Below are 25,758 nucleotides of genomic sequence, written 5' to 3'. Positions count from 1 at the left end.
AAATGGGCCAGTGAAACAGTCACACGTCTTCGCGCACTGAGGAGCTTAAAGGCAGATGTGCCATTTTTACAGGAAATGCATTTGAAGATCGGGGACCAGACTAGGCTAAGGAAAGGATGGGTAGGGCAAGTCTTTCAATCAGGATTGGATACGAAGATGTGAGGGGTGGCGGTGCTGATAGATAAGCAGGTAGCGTTTGAGATTGGGAATATAGTAGCAGATCCAGGGGAGGGGGGGGGGGGGGGGGGGGGGGGGGGGTGTCGTGATGGCTCACCAACATAGGAAGCAGGAGGTGGCGAGGAGATCGGAAAGGTGAAGGATGGGAGGGGAAGAGTGGTGTCGGACCAGTGGGGGTGAATGAGGTTTTTCAGGAATTCTTAAGAATTATATGAATCGGAGCCCCCGGCCAGGGGAGAGGGAATGCAATGGTTTCTGGACAGGTTAGAGTTCCCCAAGGTGGAGGAGGACCTGGTAGAGGGGCTGGGGGCACCCACCGGACTGGTGGAGATGATGGAGGGTATGGGGCGATGCAGGCAGGGAAGGCCCCGGGCCCTGAAGGGTTCCCGGTAGAATTATATAAAATGTTTTTGAGGGATCTGCGGCCCCTGTTGGTAAGGGAATACAATGAGGCGAGGGAGAAGGGGGAGCTGTCCCCTACGTTATCGCAGGCTTCGATATCTTTAATTTTGAAGAAGGATAAGGACACGGAGCAGTGTGGGTCCTACCACCCGATATCACTGCTAAATGTGGATGCCAAACTGTTAGCAAAGATTTTGGCCTCGCGGATTGAGGACAGTGTGCCAGGGGTGATAGAAGAAGACCAGATGGGGTTTTGTAAAGGGGAGGCACCAGTCAGCAAATGTTAGGCGTTTATTGAATGTGATAATGATGCCCTTGGAGGGATAGGATGTGGAGGTCGTTATGGACGTGGACAAGGCCTTTGATCGGGTCGAATGGGAATTCCTGTGGGAAGTACTGGGACAGTTTGGGTTCAGGCAGGGATTGGGTCCGGTTGCTATAGTAGGGCGCCGGTAGCGAATGTAAGGACGAATCGGGTGAGTTTGGGGTATTGCGGACTACATCGTAGGACAAAGCAAAGATGCCCACTTTCCCCATTTCTTTTTGCCTTGGCGATAGAGCCACTGGCAATGGCGCTTAGAGCGTCAAGGAGTTGGAAAGCGATAGAGTTGGGGATGGAGCACAGGATCTCGCTTATGCGGACGATGTACTGCTTTACATTTCACTGGGAGGTATTGGGGGGATTATGGACATTTTAGAGTAATTCGGCCGGTTGTCTGGATATAAGTTAAACATGGCGAAGAGTGAGGTCTTTCCAATCTAGGCAAGGGGGCAGGAGAGGAGGTTGGGTGAGCTGGCATTTAAGGTGGCAGGGGCAAGCTTTAGGTATTTGGGCACCAAGGTGGAGCGGGGATGGGGGCAACTACACAAATTGAATTTGACGCAGTTGCTGGAGCAGATGAAGGGGGATCTTTGAGATGGGACGTGTTCCCATTGTCGCTGGCGGGGCGGGTGCAGACCATGAAAATGACGGTACTTCGGAGGCTCTTATTTCCAGAATCTTCCGATCTTTATTCCAAAGGCCTTTTTCAGGAAAATGAATGCTTTGATTTCGGAGTTTGTGTGGGGTGGGGAAATCCCCACAGGTAAAGAAAGTGCTGCTGGAGGGGCTTGGCCTTACCAAATTTAATGAACTATTACTGGGCAGTGAAAATAGCCACGGTTAGGATAGGAAGTGGGTATGGTTTTGGTGTGGGTGCAGATGGAGGCAGTCTCTTGTAAGGACACAAGCTTAGGGACACTGTTGACGGCGCCTCTGCCATTCTCGCCGGCCAGGTACTCCACAAGCCCGGTTTGGTGCTGGTGGCAGCCTTGAGGGTGTGGGAACAGTGGCGGTAGCATCTGAGGTTGGAAGGTGCCTCAGTGTGGCCACTGATCTGTAGGAATCATGTGCACCAGGGGGGTTGGAATCGAATGGTTTGGGGACCTATTTGTGGGGGGGGGGGGTATCTTTTCGAGTCAAGAAGAATTGGAAGAGGAGTAAGAGCTGCCCAGTACTTACAGGTGCAGGATTATGTTCGGAAGCAGATGCCATCCTTTCCCAACCTACCGTCCCTGGGGCTGCAGGACAAAGTGGTGTTGAAAGCAGGAGTTGGCGACGGTAGGGTGTCAGAGATTTATAAGGAGTTAATGGACTGAGAGGGAGCCCGATAGGAGAAGTCAAGCGGAACTGGGGAGAGAAATGGAGGCTGGGCTGCGGGAGGAGGCTAGGAGAGTGAATGCATTCTCTTCGTGCGCTAGACTTATTCAATTTTAAGTGGTCCGGAAGGCCCATATGACGGTGGCTGGAATGAGTAGGTTCTTTGAGGGGGTGGAGGACAGGTGTGGGCAGGCGGGGCCCGCGAACCATGTTTTGGGCATGCCCAAAGTTGAAGGGGTTTAGGCAGGGGTTCGCAGACGTAATGACCTAGGTGCTGAAGGTGGAGGTTGCCCCAAGTCCAGAAGTGACGATATTCGGAGTGTCGGAAGACTGGGAAGCCCAGGAGGCAAGAGAGGCCGACGTTGTGGTCTTTGCCTGCCTCGTAGCCACACAAAAGGTTGATGCATAAACTAAAGATGCATGGCATTGAGGGTAAAGTGGTAGCATGGGTAGAGGATTGGTTAACTAACAGAAAGCAGAGAGTGGGGATAAATGGGTGTTTCTCTGGTTGGCAACCTGTAACTAGTGGGGTCCCGCAAGGATCAGTGTTGGGCCCGCAGTTGTTCACAATTTACATAGACGATTTGGAGTTGGGGACCAAGTGCAATGTGTCAAAGTTTGCAGACGACACTAAGATGAGTGGTAAAGCAAAAAGTGCAGAGGATACCGGAAGTCTGCAGAAGGATTTGGATAGGTTAGGTGAATGGGCTAGGGTCTGGCAGATGGAATTCAATGTTGCCAAGTGTGAGGCTATCCATTTTGGGAGGAATAACAGCAGAATGGATTATTATTTAGACGGTAAGATGTTAAAACATGCTGCTGTGCAGAGGGACCTGGGTGTGCTGGTGCACGAGTCACAAAAAGTTGGTGTGCAGGTGCAACAGGTGATTAAGAAGGCTAATCGAGTTTTGTCTTTCGTTGCTAGAGGGATGGAGTTCAAGACTAGGGAGGTTATGCTGCAATTGTATAGGGTGTTGGTGAGGCCGCATCTGGAGTATTGTGATCAGTTTTGGTCTCCTTACCCAAGAAAGGACATATTAGCACTGGAGGGAGTGCAGAGGAGATTCACTAGGTTGATCCCAGAGTTGAGGGGGTTAGATTATGACGAGAGGTTGAGTAGACTGGGACTGTACTCATTGGAGTTTAGAAGGATGCGGGGGGATCTTATTGAAACATATAAAATTATGAAGGAAATAGATAGGATAGATGCGGGCAGGTTGTTTCCACTGGTCGGGGAAAGCAGAACTAGGGGGCATAGCCTCAAAATAAGGGGAAGTAGATTTAGGACGGAGTGTAGGAGGAACTTCTTCACCCAAAGGGTTGTGAATCTCTGGAATTCCTTGCCCAGTGAAGCAGTTGAGGCTCCTTCTTTAAACGTTTTTAAGAAAAAGATAGATGCCTTTCTAAAGAATAAAAGGATTCGGGGATATGGTGCACGGGCCGGAGAGTGGAGCTGAGTCCACAAAGATCAGCCATGATCTCATTAAATGGCGGAGCAGGCTCGAGGGGCCAGATGGCCTACTCCTGTTCCTAGTTCTTATGTTCTTATGAGACGGATTTTGTTGGAGTGGAGAGATTCGGGGTTGCTGAAGCCAGGGGTATGGGTGAGCGACCTCGCGGAAATCCTTCGGCTGCAAAAAAAATGAAGTTTGCCTTGAGAGGATCAGTGGAGGAGTTTGCCTGGAGAGGGAAACGGTTTATCGACTTCTTCAAGGGAAGGAGGGAAGGTGGGCGGTGGGGGTGTTATTTATTTGTTATAAGATTTCCTGTTTGTTCTCTTTTTGGTTTTGGTTGTGTTTAATGTTATGTATAAATGCCTTAATAAAAATATTTTTAGAAAAAGAAATTTCACAATGCTATTGTTTTAGATATACTGTGAGCTTGGTTGTTATCTATAAATTAGAAACAAGGCTACTCAGGGCTAGAAAACATTCTTGAAGAGTTAAAAATATATGTAGTTGAAGTCTGTCATTTTGTATAGGCTGATGCTTAAACACTTAAGATTATAGTGACAGCCATGATCTAAACAGTTAAAATAATGGAAATCCTAATGGAAAACAAACCAATCAGCATTGCATTTGGTGCTATTGGCTCAAAGGGTAGAGAAGGGGAAGAGATGATAAACAGTTGGAAACAAGCTCATTAGTATCCCTTGGGAGTCTCAGTTTAGGAAAGGTGCAGCAGATGCAGGAGTTGGCTTGTGTGCCTGATATATACTCTCCTGGTGCAACTGTCTGTTTTGTATGTTGCAAATTCTTCTCATGAAAGGGCTGTATTTAAAGTGATTTGTATTCGGCAAATTTATAATTTGTATCTACTCTTATGCACAGTACTTATTAATTTCAAAATCCCAGAAAGCAGAATCAAGTGTTTTTAAATATTAAATTGCCAGCATATTTTTCAAGCTGATGCATTTCCCATTTTTAGTATTCAAGGTGAGATTTTGAAATTAATGCTGTGCCTTGGTTCAATGCAAATCAAGGACATCCTAAGCGGTTTAGTTCAAAACTAACTTCATGCCTCGGAGACACCAAGATATACACCAAAAAAGTTAAATCTGGGAACAACGTGCATAAATAAAGTCATGGCCTCAGTAAATATAGTGTATAATCCATTTGGCCAATATTTTCTCATGTCTTCTTTTTCCCCCCATTAATGCTCTTTTCTTAAAATAAACAGGAACGGCAAGTCAAATGTGCTTGTGTGTATTATCTACTTCCTGCAGACGTCAATGAATTCCAAACATGGACAGGAACTCCAGCTATTTTTTTCTCTTTATTGGAGTTAGTAAAACCCACTGCAATTCATCTCGTCCCATTAAAAGAATTCACTCACACAGGGAAATTGAATTTGGACTTCCGCAGATTAAAGCTCAGTTACTCACTGCCTCAAAATTAGACAAATCACTAGGGAAGCCATAGGCTTGTCCATTTTTGATTCAAATCCAAATATAGATCCAGGGTAGATAGAATTTTCTCATAGGGCTTGCCAAAATATTGGTGTAGATTTTGAGCAAACTGCCTATTTTGTCCTATTTTTCTTGTTGTACATTTCCACTTTCAGGGAAGTGCAGAGCAAAATTCTACCTTTAGATTTAGGGCTCAAAGTAGCTGGTATTCAGAGACTCCAACAAGTCAATGGGCAAAAGTCCAGCTTGATGTGGGGTAAATGGAATGATAAATGTTCTAAATTTCACCTGGCAGAGTAGAAAAGGGAGTGTAGAACTCAAATATCTGAAGACAAAGCACTTACTAAAGCATTTAAACCCTGGGCTTTAGGAATAGAGGCAGAGAACAAAAGCCAGGAAAGTCCTGCTAAACATACATAAAATTCTACTTCAGCCCCAGCTGGAGTGCTGTGTCCAATTCTCGGCATTGCACTTTAGGAAGAAAGTGAAGACTTTGGCGAGGGAATCAGAAAAGGTTTATTAGAATGGTTACAGAAACAAGAGGTTACAGTTGAATTGACAGACTGGAGGAGCAAGAGTGGTTCTTCTTAGAGAAGAGAATGCTGGGAAGAGAATTAACTATGATTTTTGAGAGGTTCAGATGGAGTTGATTTGGAGAGGCTGGTTGATTTGGAGAGGCTGTTTCATACAGCTGAAGGGTCAAGTAAACATAGGGCATAGATTTGAGGTGGTTGGTAAGCAAACCAGAGGAGGAAGTTGGAATTTGGAGTGCACTGTTAATTATGGTGGTGGATAGATTCAGTGATAGTGTAGCCACCTGGGTTGGCCACTTCCCGACTTAAAATGGAGACCCACAAAGGATGCAGGGAAATTCAACCAACAACAGGAGAAACAAGCAAGTGCAAAGTTTCCTGTGTATTAAAACTTGCAGAAACCCAGACAGCACTGAAACCAACAGCCATCTGCATATTAATGAGCGAATCCCGGGAACAATTGAAACATTTAAGGTAAATAAGGCCAAGCCAGACTCCTCAGCGCCAGCAGGAGCCAAGACAAAGGAAGGCCAACGGACACTCAGGGACTGCCCAGCGATCAGGGAACAGCTCCAGTATTGGAGAAATCGATCCAAGTGATCAGAACGTAGTCCAATCACTTGGAACCAGATACGGGGTCCGCTCCGAACGGCGCGAAGCCCCTGGGGACTATAAAGTAGAGTCCCCAAGTTCAATTTGTCCTTCTTGGCAGGGTCTCTCAGCAGCTTGAACCAGCCCTTGAATGTGACCTGCCTAAGTTGCTGCACCAACCAAGTAAGTCTCCAGTCAACACACGCTACGAGATAGGCGCTCCTAGCTACCAGTCTATACCAGCTTTGAAGCCTGCAGACTCATAATCAATCGAAAGGCCATTTGTTCCCCTGACCTGGTGGGCCAGTTCCAAAGCTAAGTATAAGCCTCTTAGTGTTAGAGATAGTCTAGTAAGTAGAGTTTTATACGTGAGTAGTGATTGACTGTGTATAATAAATGTGTTTTGATTTGAAACTTACTAACTGGTGTATTGAGTTATTGATCAGTACTTGAACTTGAACCTCGTGGTGGTATCATAAAGATACCTGGCGACTCTAGAGCAAAGGTTATAAAACAGAGCAAATGGAGACTTCCGGGTGCGGCGATGACCAGCTGAGTCGCACGTTTCGGCAGCTCCCTGTGAAACGGACTTTTGGGCTCTTGATAGGTGCCCCAACGGCAATTTTAACGGCTGAAAACACCGTGCGGTAAACCAGAAGGGTGTTCCCCCTGGACACGGATGGAAAAAGGAGAGGAAAGTGGCCGGATTGCAGCGGATCCTTTGGAACAACAGCAAGGAAGGCAAGCAGAAACCAAGATGGCGTCGGAAGGTGGCAGTTTCATATGGGGCCCTGAACAACAAGAGTTTTTGAAACGCTGCGTGGAGGAGATAAAAAAGGAAATGAAGAAAGAGTTGTTGGCCCCGATATTACAGGCGATTGAAGGGCTGAAAGAGGAACAAAAGACCCAGGAGCAGGAGCTTCGGGTCGTGAAGGCGAAAGCAGCAGAGAATGAAAACGACATACAGGGCCTGGTGGTGAAGTCGGAGATACAGGAGGCACACCAGAAACGATCTGTGGAGAGGTTGGAGGCACTGGAAAATAACGCAAGGAGGAACAACTTGAGGATTCTTGGCCTTCCTGAAGGTGTGGAGGGGGCGGACGTCGGGGCATATGTGAGCACGATGCTGCACTCGTTAATGGGAGTGGAGGCCCCGACGGGTCCGTTGGAGGTGGAGGGAGCATACCGAGTTATGGTGCGAGGACCGAGAGCAGGAGAAGCTCCCAGAGCCATAGTGGTGAGATTTCTCAGTTTTAAGGATAGAGAAATGGTCCTTAGATGGGCGAAGAAAACTCGGTGTAGTAAATGGGAGAACGCGGTGATCCGCGTCTATCAAGATTGGAGTGCGGAGGTGGCGAGAAGGAGGGCGAGCTTTAATCGGGCCAAAGCGGTACTTCACAAAAAAAAGATAAAGTTTGGAATGCTGCAACCGGCAAGACTGTGGGTCACATATCAAGGGAGGCACCACTACTTTGAGACGGCGGATGAAGCGTGGACTTTTATTGTAGAAGAAAAATTGGAATGATTGGACTACGAAAATGAACGTTTGGACAAAGTGGTGGGACGAGTGGGGGGGGGGGGGGCGAAGAGGGATTGTATGATTAATCCTGCGGTATGGTAACTTTTCTTTCTCCCACAGGTGGTGATGGGGGGAGGTGGGGAGGGAGAGGAGATGGGGCGTTGGCCATGGGAGGCGGGGCCGAGGGAGAGGCGCGGGCTTGGCTCCCGCGCTATGATAATTATGGTGGGAATAGAGAAGCAGGAAGGAGGGGGCACCGCACGGGGCGAGCCGTGATCACGGGGGGAAGCCGAGGTCAGCCAGAGTTTGCTGACTTCTGGGAGCAACATGGGGGGAGTAATTACGCTAGCGGGGGGTCTAGCGGGGGGGGGGGGGGGGGGGGGGGGAGGGGGGGAATTACTGGGTTGCTGCTGCTGGGGAAAGGGGGGAGTGGGTGCGGGAAAGGATGGGCGGGGGGGCACCGTCTGGGAGAAATACAGCCGCGTGGGAACTGGGCGAGAAGCTGGAAAAAGATGATGGCTAACCGGCAAGGGGGGGGGGTGGGAAGCCCCCCAACTCGGCTGATCACGTGGAACGTGAGGGGGCTTAACGGGCCGATAAAGAGGGCACGAGTACTCGCACACCTTAAGAAACTTAAAGCAGATGTGGTCATGTTACAGGAAACGCACCTGAAACTGATAGATCAGGTTAGGTTGCGCAAAGGATGGGTAGGGCAGGTGTTCCATTCGGGGCTGGATGCGAAAAACAGGGGGGTGGCTATATTAGTGGGGAAGCGGGTAATGTTCGAGGCAAAGACTATAGTGGCGGATAACGGGGGCAGATACGTGATGGTGAGTGGCAAATTACAGGGAGAGATGGTGGTGTTGGTAAACGTGTATGCCCCGAATTGGGACGATGCCAATTTTATGAGGCGAATGCTAGGACGCATCCCAGACCTAGAGACTTTAACACGGTGTTGGAACCAAGGCTGGATAGGTCGAAGTCCAGGACTGGTAGGAGGCCGGCAGCAGCCAAGGTGCTTAAGGATTTTATGGAGCAGATGGGAGGGGTGGACCCGTGGAGATTCAGTAGACCTAGGAGTAAGGAGTTCTCGTTTTTCTCCTATGTCCATAAAGTCTATTCACGCATAGACTTTTTTGTGTTGGGTAGGGCATTGATCCCGAGGGTGAGGGGAACGGAATATACGGCTATAGCCATTTCGGATCATGCCCCACACTGGGTAGACTTGGAGATAGGGGAGGAAACAAGAGGGCATCCACCCTGGAGAATGGATATGGGACTAATGGCGGATGAGGGGGTGTGCTTAAGGGTGAGGGGATGCATTGAAAAGTACTTGGAACTCAATGACAATGGGGAGGTTCAGGTGGGAGTGGTCTGGGAGGCGTTGAAGGCGGTGGTTAGGGGGGAGCTGATATCAATAAGGACACATAAAGGGAAGCAGGAGAGTAAGGAACGGGAGCGGTTGTTGCAAGAACTTTTGAGGGTGGACAGACAGTATGCGGAAGCACCGGAGGAGGGACTGTATAGGGAAAGGCAAAGGCTGCATGTGGAATTTGACTTGCTGACCACAGGCACTGCAGAGGCACAATGGAGGAAGGCGCAGGGTGTACAGTATGAATATGGAGAGAAGGCGAGCAGATTGCTGGCACACCAATTGAGGAAAAGGGGAGCAGCGAGGGAAATAGGGGGGGTGAGAGACGAAGATGGAGAGACGGAGCGGGGAGCGGAGAGAGTGAATGAAGTGTTTAAGACATTTTATAAAAAATTGTATGAAGCTCAACCCCCGGATGGGAGGGAGAGAATGATGGAGTTTTTGGATCGGCTGGAAATTCCCAAGGTGGAAGAGCAGGAAAGGATGGGATTGGGAGCACAGATCACGGTAGAAGAAGTGGTGAAAGGAATTAGGAACATGCAGACGGGAAAGGCCCCGGGACCGGACGGATTCCCAGTTGAATTTTACAGAAAATATTTGGACTTGCTCGCCCCGCTACTGACGAGGACCTTCAACGAGGCAAAGGAAAGGGGACAACTGCCCCCGACTATGTCAGAAGCAACGATATCGCTTCTTTTAAAGAAGGAAAAGGATCCGCTACAATGCGGGTCCTACAGACCAATCTCCCTCCTCAATGTAGATGCCAAGGTCTTGGCCAAGGTAATGGCAATGAGAATAGAGGAATGTGTCCCGGGGGTGGTTCATGAGGACCAAACTGGGTTTGTGAAGGGGAGACAGCTGAACACGAACATACGGAGGTTGTTAGGGGTAATGATGATGGCCCCACCAGAGGGTGAAACGGAGATAGTAGTGGCGATGGATGCCGAGAAAGCATTTGATAGAGTGGAGTGGGATTATCTGTGGGAGGTGTTGAGGAGATTTGGGTTCGGAGAGGGGTATGTTAGATGGGTGCAGCTGTTGTATAGGGCCCCAGTGGCGAGTGTGGTCACGAATGGACGGGGATCGGCATATTTTCGGCTCCATAGAGGGACAAGGCAGGGATGTCCTCTGTCCCCATTACTGTTTGCACTGGCGATTGAGCCCCTGGCGATAGCGCTGAGAGGTTCCAAGGGATGGAGGGGAATACTTAGGGGAGGAGAAGAACACCGGGTATCTTTATATGCGGATGATCTGCTACTATATGTGGCGGATCCAGCGGAGGGGATGCCAGAAATAATGCGGATACTTGGGGATTTTTCAGGGTATAAATTGAACATGGGAAAGAGTGAGCTGTTTGTGGTGCATCCAGGGGAGCAGAGTAGAGAAATAGAAGACCTACCGTTGAGGAAGGTAACAAGAGACTTTCGTTATCTGGGGATCCAGATAGCTAAGAATTGGGGCACATTGCACAGGCTAAATTTGACGCGGTTGGTGGAACAGATGGAGGAAGATTTCAAGAGATGGGATATGGTAGCATTGTCAATGGCAGGGAGGGTGCAGGCAGTTAAGATGGTGGTCCTCCCGAGATTCCTTTTTGTGTTTCAGTGTCTCCCGGTGGTGATCACGAAGGCTTTTTTCAAAAGGATAGAAAAGAGTATCATGGGTTTTGTTTGGGCCGGGAAGACTCCGAGAGTGAGGAAGGGATTCTTACAGCGTAGTAGGGATAGGGGGGGCTGGCACTACCGAGCCTAAGTGAGTATTATTGGGCCGCTAATATTTCAATGGTGAGTAAGTGGATGGGAGAGGAGGAAGGAGCGGCGTGGAAGAGATTAGAGAGGGCGTCCTGTAGGGGGACCAGCCTGCAGGCTATGGTGACAGCCCCATTGCCGTTCTCACCAAGGAACTATACCACGAGTCCGGTGGTGGTAGCTACACTGAAGATTTGGGGACAGTGGAGACGACATAGGGGAAAGACCGGAGCACTGGGGGGGTCCCCGATAAGAAACAACCATAGGTTTGCCCCGGGGGGAATGGATGGGGGATATGGAATGTGGCAAAGAGCAGGTATAACGCAATTGAAAGATCTATTTGTGGATGGGAAGTTTGCGAGTCTGGGAGCGCTGACCGAGAAATATGGGTTGCCCCAAGGGAATGCATTCAGGTACATGCAATTGAGGGCTTTTGCGAGGCAGCAGGTGAGGGAATTCCCGCAGCTCCCGACACAAGAGGTGCAGGACAGAGTCATCTCAAAGAAATGGGTGGGGGACGGTAAGGTGTCGGATATATATAGGGAAATGAGAGACGAAGGGGAGACTATGATGGACGAACTAAAAGGGAAATGGGAAGAAGAGCTAGGGGAGGAGATTGAGGAGGGGACGTGGGCAGATGCCCTAAACAGGGTAAACTCGTCGTCCTCGTGCGCCAGGCTAAGCCTGATTCAGTTTAAGGTATTACACAGGGCACATATGACTGGAACACGGCTCAATAAATTTTTTGGGGTGGAGGATAGGTGTGCGAGGTGCTCGAGAAGCCCAGCGAATCATACCCATATGTTTTGGTCATGCCCGGCACTACAGGGGTTTTGGATGGGGGTGACAAAGGTGCTTTCGAAAGTAGTAGGAGTCCGGGTCGAACCAAGCTGGGGGTTGGCTATATTTGGGGTTGCACAAGAGCCGGGAGTGCAGGAGGCGAAAGAGGCCGATGTTTTGGCCTTTGCGTCCCTAGTAGCCCGGCGCAGAATATTGCTAATGTGGAAAGAAGCCAAGCCCCCGGGGGTGGAGACCTGGATAAATGATATGGCGGGGTTCATAAAGTTAGAGCGGATTAAGTTCGTCCTAAGGGGGTCGGCTCAAGGGTTTACTAGGCGGTGGCAACCGTTCGTCGAATATCTTGCGGAAAGATAGATAGGGGAGAACAAAGAAGGCAGCAGCAGCGGCCCAGGACTTGGGGGGGGGGGGGGGGAGGGATGGGGATGGGGGGGGGGGTGGCCTGAGACAAGGCAGTTGCCAATTAGGGCTAGTTTTTATTTTTTGTTATTTAATATTTATTTATTTGTTGTTGTTTTTGTTTAAATTTAAAAAAGGTCATTATTATCTGTATTGTTACAATGTTGTGTAAAGGATGCACAATGTACTGTGTTGGTTGACCAAAAATTTTCAATAAAATATTATTTTAAAAAAATAAATAAAACAGAGCAAATTAAGTAAAGACACAACGAGCAACATTTCCTGGCGACTCTGCCGGGACGGTGATTAAACAGAACCAAATTAAGAGCCACCAAAAGTTAGCAACACTGTTTGGGAGGGAATTGGATTAGTGCTTACGGAAGAGAGAATTGCAAGGATGTGGGAAAGTGGGAATAGCTCTTTGCTATTGCGATGCATACTCAGATGGGCCAGAAGGCTATTAGTGCGGTATTATTACATCAATCTATAAATATATTATAATTATGGAAGGAGAGGGGTGAGACGATTGGAGAGAGGAAGGCATCCTGCACTATGCAGTTATGTCTTCTGGAAAGCAGTGTAGACACCCAAGGGGCCAGGATGAAAATCAGTTCAATATCTTCCTTGGTGGGCTGGAACGCATTAACCTTCAGTTTCTGCGCTCACAGGAAGTAAAGACCACCCAAAATATTTTAATCCATTTCATATGCATCTTCACAATGTATGCAAATATTTGGGGGTTAAATACATTCCAAGATAGATTATAACTGTGCAAGCAGATGATTAGACTATCATCCAAGGGGTTTCTTCAATTTGTGGCAGCCTGAACACTAAACTTCAACAATCGTCCTACACACACTGCAACTGGGATAAATGGATAGCTTTGTGTGCATTCTCCCCAAGTCTGCGTGGGTTTCCTCCAGGTGTTCCGGTTTCCTCCCACAGTCCAAAGATGTGCAGGTTAGGTGGATCGGCCATGCTAAATTGCCCTTAGTGTTCAAGAAGGTTGGGTGGGGTTACGGGTAGGGTGGGGGTGCGGGCTTGGGTAGGGTGCTCTTTACAAGGGCCGGTGCAGACTCGATGAGCCGAAGGCCTCCCTCTGTACTGTAAATTCTATGAATCTATGAAATCTAGTTGATTCCCCACATCAAATCTTGCAACCCCCACTCACCCACCCGCTACTGCTCCCAGTCCTCTCCAAAATAGTCAGCAGCACAGAAGCTGAACTGCAATGCTCCAGTGATGGTCAGCAACCTTGGATATACATTAGGTGGGGTCTCAATTAACTTTGTCAGGGAGAAAATCCATTAACAAAATTATAAGACTATTTTGTTTAAATTTTCAATGCAAACCTCACAGCAAATGGCATATTGTGGAAATAATTCAGATTAATTAAGTAAATATTCCAGGTGCAGCATGGTGGCACAGTGCTGCATCAATGCGCCGCGGTCCCAGGTTCAATCCTGGCTCTGGGTCACTGTCGGTGTGGAGTTTGCACATTCTCCTCGTGTTTGCATGGGTTTCGCCCCCACTACCCAAGATGGGTACAGGATAGGTGGATTGCCCACGCTAAATTGGAAAAAATGAATTGGGTAAACTTTTTTTTTTAATTAAGTAAATATTCCTTCAGCAAGCAAGAATATATGGTAATGCCTACTGAAGCAATTATTGAGAAAAACTGAAAATCTTTCCTGATTAACCAACTGGTGAGCAGTATTGACTGTAGATTTATGATGTTACTCCTGGTATAATGGAGGAATTTCTGCAAAAATGATACAGTCTACAGCTCTCTTGTTGAGTTTCTAGTAATACACCGTTCTGTATTCCAGTATTATATTTGCCAGTGATGCGCCATTATTACATCAAATAAAAGCTCCCAGACTTTTGGCAAGGTGTCCCTAACAAGCCTGCTTTTAACAAGTGGTTTAATACAGTAGAAGAGCCTTGACAACAGGGGTTAACTGCTGGCTAGTAGCTCCAAAATGCTGGATTACGCGATCAAATGTTTCAATTCCCACCCAAGCACATATTTATTCATCAAATAATTTCACAAAAACATTTTGGTATTATAAAGATTCTGCGTTTCTTCAAACATTTAGAAAACAAATACTAAATATGACAAAAGAATCATAGAAGCATAGAATCCCTACAGGGCCGAAGGAGGCCATTTGGCCCATCGAGTCTGCACCGACCCTCTGATAGAGCATCCTAACCAGACTCCCAACCTATCCCTACAACCCTGTAACCCCACTTAATCATGCACATTGATCATAGCCAATCCATGTAACCTGCACATCTTTGGACTGTGGGAGGAAACCGGAGCACCCGGAGGAAACCCACGCAGACACGGGGAGAACGCAAACACCACACAGTCACCCAAGACTGGAATTGAACCCTGGTCCCTGACGCTGTGAGGCAGCAGTGCCACCATGTCACTAAACATTGATTAACAGCAAAGAGAATGTAATTGTTTCTGGATGGAAGCAAGGCAAGATGTCAACTGTGAGTCATTGTCAGAAGTTCAAAGTGTTTTTTAGGGAATAATATGAGCAACCTGAAATAATGCTGGAAACATTCATTTCTATTTATAAATTTGGGTCTTGGGGACAGCACGGTGGCGCAGTGGGTTAGCACTGTGGCCTCACGGCGCCGAGGTCCCAGGTTCGATCCCGGCTCTGGGTCACTGTCCGTGTGGAGTTTGCACATTCTCCCCATGTTTGCGTGGGTTTCACCCCCACAACCCAAAAATGTGCAAGCTAGGTGGATTGGCCATGCTAAATTGCGCCTTAATTGGAAAAAATGGAATTGGATACTCTAAATTTAAAAAATATATATTTAGGTCTTGGGTGTCATCTTTTTGAAAACCTCTGATCTTGAGTGTACAAAGTATAGTTAGAAAAATTGCACCAGTTCATGTATTTGCATTTGAGGGAATGCGCATCTGCTATTTTATACCAGCCAAATAAGGTGCATAACCTGCAAAGATCATTCCAGTTCTGAATTTCACAGCACACATTTATCCACTGCTTCAATTCAAGAATTGTAAGGTTTTCATTGTTCAGTTAGAAGAAACAGAATATTCAGTAGAGTCCACACCATCAAATTTAATTGAGTTTTACGATCAGCTAAGTATGTGAATTACTCAACCAGGTAGACTTCAGCAATCGTTTAATCCAGAAACAATTTACAATTATACTTGAAACAAGAGTTCAAATATTATTGGAATAGATTCCCATTGGATTATTAGTTACATAACTTTTGTTCCAACTAAAGTAGTACAAAATAAACCATCTGCACGAGAATTAAACATGCTCCAGCATCTTCAATCATCATGTTAAGGTGGAACTGGAGGCAAAGGCAGCATTGCTCCTAGATCTGGATATTTTGCTGGCTATAACATTTTAAAGTTTGTCAATATTTGACATTAAAACATACACACGAGTTAACTGTACAAAACAACACCTCCAACAGATAATCTCAGAATTATTCCATTCTTTGACTGGGCGTAATATAATTCAATGAAATAATGCTACAAAGAATCTTAGGTTGGAATCCTGCATAAACTAAAAGAGAGACAAGTAAATATATCTTCATTTATATAAGGTTAAATGGAGCAGAGAAACCTTGGGTGTGTAGATACATTGGACAATAAGTAGACAGTCGGCCAAAAAAGACATGCGCCACAGTGGCACTGCAGTATGAGGAAGGCAGTGATGGAGTGGTTTTGTCACTGGACTAGTAATCCAGAGACCGAGGGTAATGCTCTGGGTGACCAGAGTTCAAATCCCACCAGGGCAGATGGTGGAATTTGAATTCAATACAAATCTGGAATTAAAAGTCTAATGATGACCATGAAACCATTGTCAATTGCCATAAAAACCCATCTGGTTCACTGATGTCCTTTTGGGCAGGAAATCTGTCATCCTTTCCTGGTCTGGCCTACATGTGACTCCAGACCCACTGCAATGTGGTTAATTCTTAAATGCTCTCAGGGATGGGCAATAAATGCTGGCACACATTCCATGAACAAATAAAAAAAAAAACTGCTGCCTCACAGAGCCTGGGACCCGGGTTCAATTCCAACCTTGGATGACTGTCGGTGTAGAGTTTGCATGTTGTCCCCGTGTCTGCGTGGGTTTGCCCTGGGTGCTCCAGTTTCCTCCCACGGTCTAAATATGTGCAGATGAAGTGGATTTTCCATGTGTAGGTTAGCTTATGGGTTGCGGGGATGGGATTGCAGACTCGATGGGCCGAATGGTATCGTTCTGCTCTGTAGGTATTCTATGAAACTCCTTGTCTGGGTATCGAGAAACACACAGAATACAAACACAAGAAGCAAAATGAATGGATGTTAAGAGACTTCAAGTTATTTAGACAAGTTGAGTGAGCGTCAAATGCATGGTAGACATGTTAGCCACTTCAGACAGAGAAACAGAATAGCAGAGTATTATTTAAGTGGTGATAGATTGGGAAAGGTTGACGTAAAGGTGACCTGGGTGACCTAGTACTGAAAGCAAGCATGGAGGTGCAGTAAGCAGTTAGAAATGCAAATGCTATGTTGGCCTTCATTGCAAGAGGACTTGAGTACAGAAGCGCGAGGCTGTCTTACTGCAGCTGTAGGGGGTCTTGGGGAGACCTCACCTGGAGTATCGTGTGCAGTTTTAGTCTTCTTATCGAAGAAAGGTAGACTTGCCATAGAGGGAGTACAGCAAAGGTTTACCAGTCTGATTCCTGGGATGGCACGATTGTCTTACAAGGAGAGATTGGATTGACTGGGTCTCTATTCACTGAATTTAGAAGAATAAGAGGGGATCTGATTGAAATGTGTAAAATTCTGACAGACTGGAAGCAGGGGTTTTGGTTCCTCAAGCTGGGGGATCTAGGACAAGGGATGGCAGTCTCAAGTACGGAGTGGGCCATTAGGATTAAGATGAGGAGAAATGTCTTCACCCAGAGGGTGGTGAACCTGTGGAATTCTCTACCACAGAAGGCCAAGTCACTGAATATAATTACAAAGAGAAATTGATAGATTTCTAGGCTCTAATTGTGTCACGGAGTATGGAGAGAGTGCAGGAAATGAGGTAGAGAATGTTGAAATAGATAATCAGCCCTGACCGTACTGAATGGCAGAACAGGCTTGAGGGGCAGAATGGCCTACTCGCAGTCCCATTTTCTACATTTCTATGAATTCAAAGACCATAGCTGTGATAAGGTAAATATTAATAACTTCTTTTGTATCATAGATGCAGACAAGAGAGCAAAACTAAAAAGTTTGAAAATTTTACTTTAATGGATGGTGGTTAGATTGAAATGTTCTACCATAAACTGCAATGGAAACAGAATTTTATTTTTTTTAAATTTAGAGTACCCAATTCATTTTTTCCAATTAAGGGGCAATTTAGCATGGCCAATCCACCTACCCTACACATCTTTGGGTTGTAGGGGCGAAACCCACGCAAACACGGGGAGAATGTACAAACTCCACACGGACAGTGACCCAGGGCCGGGATCGAACCTGGGACCTCGGCGCAGTGAGGCAGCAATGCTAACCACTGCGCCACCGTGCTGCCCATGAAACAGAATTAATACATTATTTTACTAAGATATTAGATAATTGCTGGTAAAATATGAAAGGGTATCAGGATTGAGCAGGCAAGCTGGAGTAGAGTAGTTGTCTCAAGTGGAGGAAATCTCTGGTTTCTGTGCTTTAACATTCCATGATTAATGACCACTGCGTGAGATGCAATTGGTTTATAACAATCCAAATGATTCACATCATTACATAATACCTCCTGGTAATTAAATCATGAATTCTACATTCAGAAACACTTTCCTTCGCATGAAGACTACTTTTACTTGTCATTCCTGGTGTTTATTAATCCTCTTTGCAAGATTTTTCGGTTCAGTATCACAACTACCCAATGTTGTACCTTTTGAAATCACGGGCAGCACGGTGACACCAGGGACCCGGCTTCGATTCCGACCTCGGGTGACCGTCTGTGTGGACTTTGCACTGTGTCTGCGTGGGATCGACGCCTTGGCGTTACACGCAACCCTCAGTTAACGTCTGTGTGGGATCGGGTGCTCCGGTTTCGTCCCACAGTCCAAAGATATGCAGGTTAGATGGATTGGCTATGCTAAATTAGTGTCTAAAAGGTTAAGTGGGGTTCTCTTTCCAAGGGTCGGTGCAGACTCCATGGGCCGAATGGCCTCTTCTGCATTGTATTAATTCTATGATTCCACAGAGAACCGGCATCAAACTCAACTCCCGAGTTTAGCATTTTACCACCAGGAGTAAAGCAGTCAGCAAAGAGGACTATCAACTAGGATTCTCCAGGCCCAACCAAGCAGCAGCCCGGGAAGCCTCTCATGGAGGCGCGGTGCCGGGCACAGCCCTGGGGGGAGGGGGAGAGAAGCCAGCGCCAGGCCGTGGGGTCTGCGGCAGCCCCCACCCCTCACACAAAGCGGGGCCTCAGGATCGATGAATCAATGGACGAATATTTTATGTGAAAGTTATGTTTCAACAGGCGCACTCTAAACAGAACAATAGACATGACAGAACCTTACCCACGATTTCCGCACACGGTACTTTCAATATTAAAGTTAAATTTAAAACCCCTCAGCCAGGAGCTCAGCCCGATCCGCCATTTTGTTTAAAACCACCACAAGACGGCCGGCTCGTGGCGTCAACGCGCTGCCACGCCCACCTCACCGAAGTGTTGATCGGGCTGCGTGTAACGTCAGGACGTTGATCCTTCTCCGACGTTAACTGAGGGTTGCATGTAACGTCAATGCGTCGATCCCACACAGACGTTAACTGAGGGTTGCGTGTAACGTCAAGGCGTCGATCCCACCCCGACACTAACTGAGGGCTGCATGTGACGTCAGCATCAAGTCACTTTGCCCTACAAGTTGCAACTCGTCGCTGCAAACTGTGCATCGCCTTTTAACCAAATAATTCTTCCGGCCCCAAAATAAATAACCAGTATATCAAGCACCAATGCAGTTCAGCTGTTTTTAAGAATATACATTGAAATTAATTCACTCAAATGCCATTAGCAGACACAGTGAGATAACCCCAGATCCACATCAGGTAATTTTTTAAAAAATTATAAATTTAGAGTACCCAATTATTTTTTCCAATTAAGGGGCAACTTAGCACATCTTTTTTTGGTTTGTGGGGGCGGGACCCACGCAGACATGGGGTGAATGTGCAAACTCCACACGGACAGTGACCTGGGGCCAGGATCAAACGGATCCTTGGCGCCTGGAGGCCACTGTGCCGCCAATGCAAGGAAATATTAAACTTGTATAATATTGCATTTATATTTCCCTTTAATACAGAAATAGGCATGTGCTCATTAATTAAATAATTTTTAAAATAAGAAATCCTATCACATCACTAATAGTCGAATGGGGAAAGACAGCAGAAAGGTTACTTGGTCTACATCAATAATAAGGATATTATTAAACTAGAAAGAGTGCAGAAAAGATTTACTAGGATGTTGCCGGGACTTGATGGTTTCAGTTATAAGGAGAGGCTGGATAGACTGGGACTTTTTTCCCTGGAGCGTAGGAGGCTTAGGGGTGATCTTATAGAGGTCTATAAAATAATGAGGGGCATAGATAAGGTAGATAGTCAACATCTTTTCCCAAAGGTAGGGGAGTCTAAAACTAGAGGGCATAGGTTTAAGGTGAGAGGGGAGAGATTCAGAAGGGCCCAGAGGGGCAATTTCTTCACTCAGAGGGTAGTGAGTGTCTGGAATGGGCTGCCAGAGGTAGTAGTAGAGGCGGGTACAATTGTGTCTTTCAAAAAGCATTTAGATAGTTACATGGGTAAGATGGGTATAGAGGGTTATGGGCCAAGTGCGGGCAACTGGGACTAGCTTAATGGTAAAAACTGGGCGGCATGGACTGGTTGGGCCGAAGGGCCTGTTTCCATGCTGTAAACTTCTATGATTCTATGAATCTACATGATTTAATCAGACAAGATTTAAAACGAGGAATAAAACAAAAATGTCAGAAATGCTCAGCAGATCTGGAAGCATCTGTGGCGAGAGAAGCAGAGTTCAGGGCCAGGATCTTCCCATCCCACCCATAGTAGGAATTGTTGCAAGCGGGACGGAATGATTGACTGATCAGCCAAAGGTACGCTAATTTTGGGCTGGAATTTCCGGTTCAGCAGATGTTTCAGGTCAATTAATTACACTTTGTCAGATCTTCTTCCAGCACCTAAAGTATGTCTCTTTATGACTAGGAGCTCACCCATAGAGCTCCTGAAAAGTGTCAACATTGAAGCAAAGTAAAATTATCATAAAATCATAGAGTTTGCAATGCAGAAGGAGGCCATTCGGCCCATCTAGTCTGCACCAACCTTGGAAAGAGCACCCTACTTAAGTCCACGTCTCCGCCCTATGTCTATAAACCCAGGAACCCCACCTAACCTTTTGGACATTAAGGGGCAATTTTAGGATGGCAAATCCACCTAACCTGCACATCTTTGGACTGTGGGAGGAAACCGGAGCACCCTGAGGAAACCCATGCCGACACGGGGATCAATGTCAAATATTTTCCAGAAATGTGAAAGCAGCGTTAAAACCTCTGATCAAAGAGTTTCCACAGCAGTAAATGAAGGACAGTTAGCAGCATCTCAGCTAAAATAGGGTTTCACATTTCAATAGCACTATCAAGACAATCTACATGATAGCACAGCAGATCATTCAGCCAATTGTAATGAATGAGTGAATGTTTGACTTGTGCTCTGCCCAAAGGATAGTCCTTGGCTCGTTGTCTGATGATATTTCATCCTGAGTCATGCTGATAGATGGCAGTATTGCAACATCCTGGACCATGACATTTGTCTTCCTGATGCCGATTGTCAAACCAAATCTTTACAGGCATGAGAGAATCTGTCCATTTGCTCCTCAGTATGGCATATTAGTGTGGCATTGGCAGTTTAGAGCAACTCTCTGATGAGGACTTGGGCTGCCTTTGTCTTGAATTTCAGGCGCCAGGTTGAACCATTTTCTGTCAGTTCTGGTATGTAAGTAGACATCCTCTGGAGATGACCTGAAGACAGGGCAGCAGCAGATAAAAGAATAGACTTCTGATCAGCAAGGGGTGAAGGGTTATGAGGAGCAGACAGAAAAGTGAAGTAGAGGATAAAAACAGATCAGCCATGATCTTATCAAATGGCTCAAGGGACCAAATAGCCTACTCCTGCTAATTCTTACGTTCTTGTGTATTATGGCAAAGCGTGTTGGTGCACATTTTCCCAGTGTCTGCATGGGCTTCCTCCAGGCCTCCCGAAAGGCGTGCTTGTAGGTGAATTGGACATTCTGAATTCCCCCTCTGTGTACCCAAACAGGCGCCGAGTGTGGCGACTAGGGGATTTTCACAGTAAGTTCATTGCAGTGTGAACGTAAGCCAACTTGTGACAATAATAAAGATTATTTTTATTATTTAAAATAAATTTAGAGTACCCAATTCATTTTTCCAATTAAGGGACAATTTAGCGTGGCTAATCCACATACCCTTCACATCTTTGGGGTGTGGGGGCGAAACGCACGCAAACACGGGGAGAATGTACAAACTCCACACGGACAGTGACCCAGAGCCGGGATCAAACCTAGGACCTTGGCGCCGTGAGGCAGCAGTGCTACCCACTGCGCCACCGTGCTGCCCTTGTTATTATAATACACCCCGTCTGATCCCACTGCTAATCTGAAAGGTTCCTGATGTTGCCCCATCATAGCTGACCTAACTCATCAACTTGTTATGGAAAGAGGAGATCAAATTGAACAGCTTCAGTGGCAGACAATTTTCTCCAGCAGCTTAAATACATCGCAACGGCTCACATGGTCAAATGCCTTTGTGAGATTGAAGGCAATATATAGTAATCTCCTTTGTTCACAGCATTTCTCTTGCAGCTGCTGAACTGAGGAGATGTCAATTGTAGATTTTCCAGTTCTGAAACCACACTGGGATTCAGGGTAGATGTGGTTCAGTCAGGATCTGCAGTCTGACAAGAGCAACATGGCCAAATACGTTTCCCACAATGCTCAGCAGGGTGTTCCTCAATAGTTGTTGCTATTTCTGTGATTGGCTGTGTTCTTGCATAGGGTCACAGTCTTTGCATCCTGGAGCACTGCACCATCCCTCCAGTAGAGACAGAGAATTTTGTGCAGATGCTGGAGTACCAGTTTCCTGTGCTTGGTGTGTTCTGATGATACAATATCAGCACCTGGAACTTTGCCAATGGCAAGTCAATAGCTCTGTTTTGCCACGGCAGGCAGCTTCTCTATGGTGTCTAGAGCTTCCTCAGTGACTGTGTTCTCTCTGGAGCACAACTCCAGGCAGTGTTCCACCCATCTCTCCAACTGCTTGTTGCAGTTGATGATGACACTGCCTGCCGTTGTTTTCAATGGGGCAGTTTTCTTTGCTGATGGACTTGTTGCCTTTTTGATCCCTTCATACATTCCCCCAGCATTCCCGTGTCAGAGGGCATCGGGAGATTTTGGCAGAGATGTAACCAGTAGTCATTGGCACACTGCCAAGCAGTATGTTGGACTTGATTTCTGGCCTGGGCTTGAAAAACCCTACCAACTGTCTTGGTTTGAGACAATTCATACCTCTTTAACCTGGACCATCTGGCCTGGGCTTGCAAAATCCTACCAACTGTCCTGGATTGAGATAATTCACACCTCTTTAACCTGGGGTTACCTCTACCTCTGGATCTGTAAAGACTTAATTACCTGCAGATGCTCGCATTCAAAGCATTGTCGTGCACTTTATAGACTTTGTCTATATATATGTTTCTGGAACATACCTCTTCATTCACCTGAGGAAGGAGCAGTGCTCCGAAAGCTAGTGTTTGAAACAAACCTGTTGGACTTTAACCTGGTGTTGTAAGACTTCTTACTGTGCTCACTCCAGTCCAACGCTGACATCTCCACATCAGGACTTTATTTCGAGCAACACGTTATGTATTCAGAACCTTCTCACTTGGATCTCTCCACTCTTTTAATGAGAATAGACTGCTTGGCTTCAATGACAGGTTCTGTCACATTGATGCTCGCCTCAAATTAGTCAGCATTTACCCCTCTTGCGTCCCATATGTTGACAGTGCAACATTGTAGATGTGGTCTCAAAATACGTTCCGATGTGTGAGAATGTCAGAGAGCATCTGTTCAATGGAGTGAAGGAATTGTTGGCTTTTAGCTGGATAGGCAGCATGGCTGACATTGATATGGAATTGGTATGTCTGCTTTGAATGAAAACACTTACAAGGATTGCATCCTCACTAGTGCTCATTCACCTGTATAACAGTCAGCGTTACAGTATATGTGGGTGTTGAAAATGTTTTTCAGGGCAGCACGGTGGCACAGTGGGTTAGCCCTGCAGCCTCACGGCGCCGAGGTCCCAGGTTCAATCCTGGCTCTGGGTCACTGTCCGTGTGGAGTTTGCACATTCTCCCCGTGTTTGCGTGGGTTTCGCCCCCACAACCCAAAGATGTGCAAGCTAGGTGGATTGACCACGCTAAATTGCCCCTTAATTGGAAAAAAAAATTGGGTACACTAAATTTATATTTTAAAAAATAATTTCAAAGAGTGGTCTGGTAATGATCAGAGCCAGCTAGTGCCAATGCTCTGATCTTGGATGCGGTGTCTCCAGGGCACCTTGTGGCAAGGTTTGTTCTGAAAGATGGTGTTTGTTATACAAAACTTGTTAGCAGGAAAGAGTCTCTCTGTTCTCAGTTTTCTTTCCCAGACCTCGCTGCCGGAGGCAGGAGGATCATGCCTCATGGCCCCATTCCAGTGATTCAAGTACACGTAATAACAACTGGAATTAAAACAATTTAGTGTGTCAGCTGTGGCTCATTTGGGCAGCATTATTGTCTCTGAGTCACAAGGTTTCTGGGAAAAATTCCAGTCCATGTAAAAAAAATCCAGGCTAACTCCAGCTCAGTGATGTTGGAGGTGCCCCACTTCCAATGAGATGTTGAATTGAGGCCTGCTCTGCCGGATGGTCTATCCTAAAACAGAGCAGGGAATTATCCTTGCCGAAATTTATCTCAACATCACCAAGACAAATTATCCGGTTGGTATCACATTGCTGTTTGCTGGAGTTTACCGTGTGCAATTCTGCGATTACAACAGTGATTCCACTTCAGAATTCCCCAGTGGCTGTAAAACTGAACCTGGGTGTTTGTGTCAGGCGCTACGTAAATGCAAGTCGTTGGATTCCTGGTTATCACCGTGAATCGCCAGCATTTCAATCGGGTCTTGGCATCGATTGTATTTTTAAATTTGCCCAACAGATTCTCAATGTTCCACCAACACCAGTGTCAGCCACCAACAACGAGCCCTCCTGGGATCACACAGAGCAAATCAATCCTCTTTCTAATTCCAGCCTGGCACTGTGCCCAGGAGCTGGACTCTTTGTTAATGTTCTCGCTTCCAAATCTCACCCAGAGCTTCTTTAACCGCCTGGCTGCATTGCAAATGCTGCATTTAATCAAAGCATTCAACAACAAAAAAATCAAAGAAACAGATACGGTGCAGATAAAACCCTGAACAAATAAACATTCAGGAGAAATAGAAGCTTCACCACAAATGTTAGTTCCAGCTGCAGACATAATTGAAAATACAATAATCAACAATCACTAAAACACACCCAGTCCCTTCTGTAATCTTCTCCCTTTCCCTTATTTTTTGAAGAGACAATACAAGACAACTTCCACTCACCCGCTCAGCTTTTTGTTCCAGTCTTTTTTTTGTGTGGGGGGGTTTAATGCGCAAATCCAGAGTCGCCACCGCACTAACTCCAACACATCCAGCACTCGCCAAATAAAGCCGCGTCCGCTGGGAGGGGAAACCTCTCGCCTTCTCCCCCCCCCCCCTCCTCTAACTCCTCCTCGCCCAGTCTCCGAGCCAGCACAAGGCGGCGACCGAGCAGATGTAGTTCAAACAACAGCTCTCAACTCAGCTTGCGACAGTGACTCTACATTGTTCTCCTCACGATCTTAACCCTTTCCCAACACTAACCCTGTTTCAGCCCGAACACTAAACCTGTCTCACCCCTAACACTAACCCTGTGTCAAACCCCCAACACTAACCATGTGTCAATCTCCCAACACTAACCCCATGTCAATCCCCCCAACATTAACCCTGTGTCAATCCCCCCCAAACTAACCCTGTGTCACCCCCCAACACTAACCATGTGTCAATCTCCCAACACGAACCATGTGTAAATCTCCCAACACTAACCCTGTGTTCCCCCAACACTAACCCTGTGTCAATCCCCCAACACTAACCCTGTGTCAATGCCCCAACACTAACCCTGTGTCAATCCCCCCAACACTAACCCTGTGTCAATCCCCCTACACTAACCCTGTGTCAATGCCCCAACACTAACCCTGTGTCAATCCCCCCAACACTAACCCTGTGTCAATCCCCCCAACACTAACCCTATGTCAATCCCCCCAACACTAACCCTGTGTCAATCCCCCCAACACTAACCCTGTGTCAATCCCCCTAACACTAACCCTATGTCAATCCCCCAACACTAACCCTGTGTCAATGCCCCAACACTAACCCTGTGTCAATCCCCCCAACACTAACCCTATGTCAATCCCCCAACACTAACCCTGCGTCAATTCCCCAACACTAGC

The 25,758-nt window shown here is 46.6% G+C and overlaps 1 protein-coding gene across 4 annotated transcripts in view; it reads right to left on the bottom strand.

Annotated features, from left to right (window-relative positions):
* Window positions 1-24,999, bottom strand: part of peli1b (pellino E3 ubiquitin protein ligase 1b) — a 77,589-nt gene extending 52,590 nt beyond the window's left edge. Inside the window, exons 1-2 of one of the 4 annotated variants that reach the window (XM_072507151.1) lie at window positions 18,654-18,771; window positions 16,171-16,383 (exon numbers count right to left, since the gene is read on the bottom strand). The gene's annotated coding sequence lies outside the window, so the exon portion shown is untranslated. Of the gene's footprint in view, window positions 1-16,170; window positions 16,384-18,653; window positions 18,806-24,832 lie in introns of those variants that run through there. The other 3 variants (XM_072507146.1, XM_072507144.1, XM_072507161.1) reach the window with 3 other exon arrangements.
* Between the last annotated feature and the right edge of the window lie 759 nt (window positions 25,000-25,758).

This window comes from Scyliorhinus torazame, chromosome 1, assembly GCF_047496885.1.
Source record: "Scyliorhinus torazame isolate Kashiwa2021f chromosome 1, sScyTor2.1, whole genome shotgun sequence".
NCBI lineage: Eukaryota > Metazoa > Chordata > Chondrichthyes > Carcharhiniformes > Scyliorhinidae > Scyliorhinus > Scyliorhinus torazame.
Note: the sequence above shows the minus strand (reverse complement) of the source record. Positions and strands in the feature narration are given on the sequence as shown.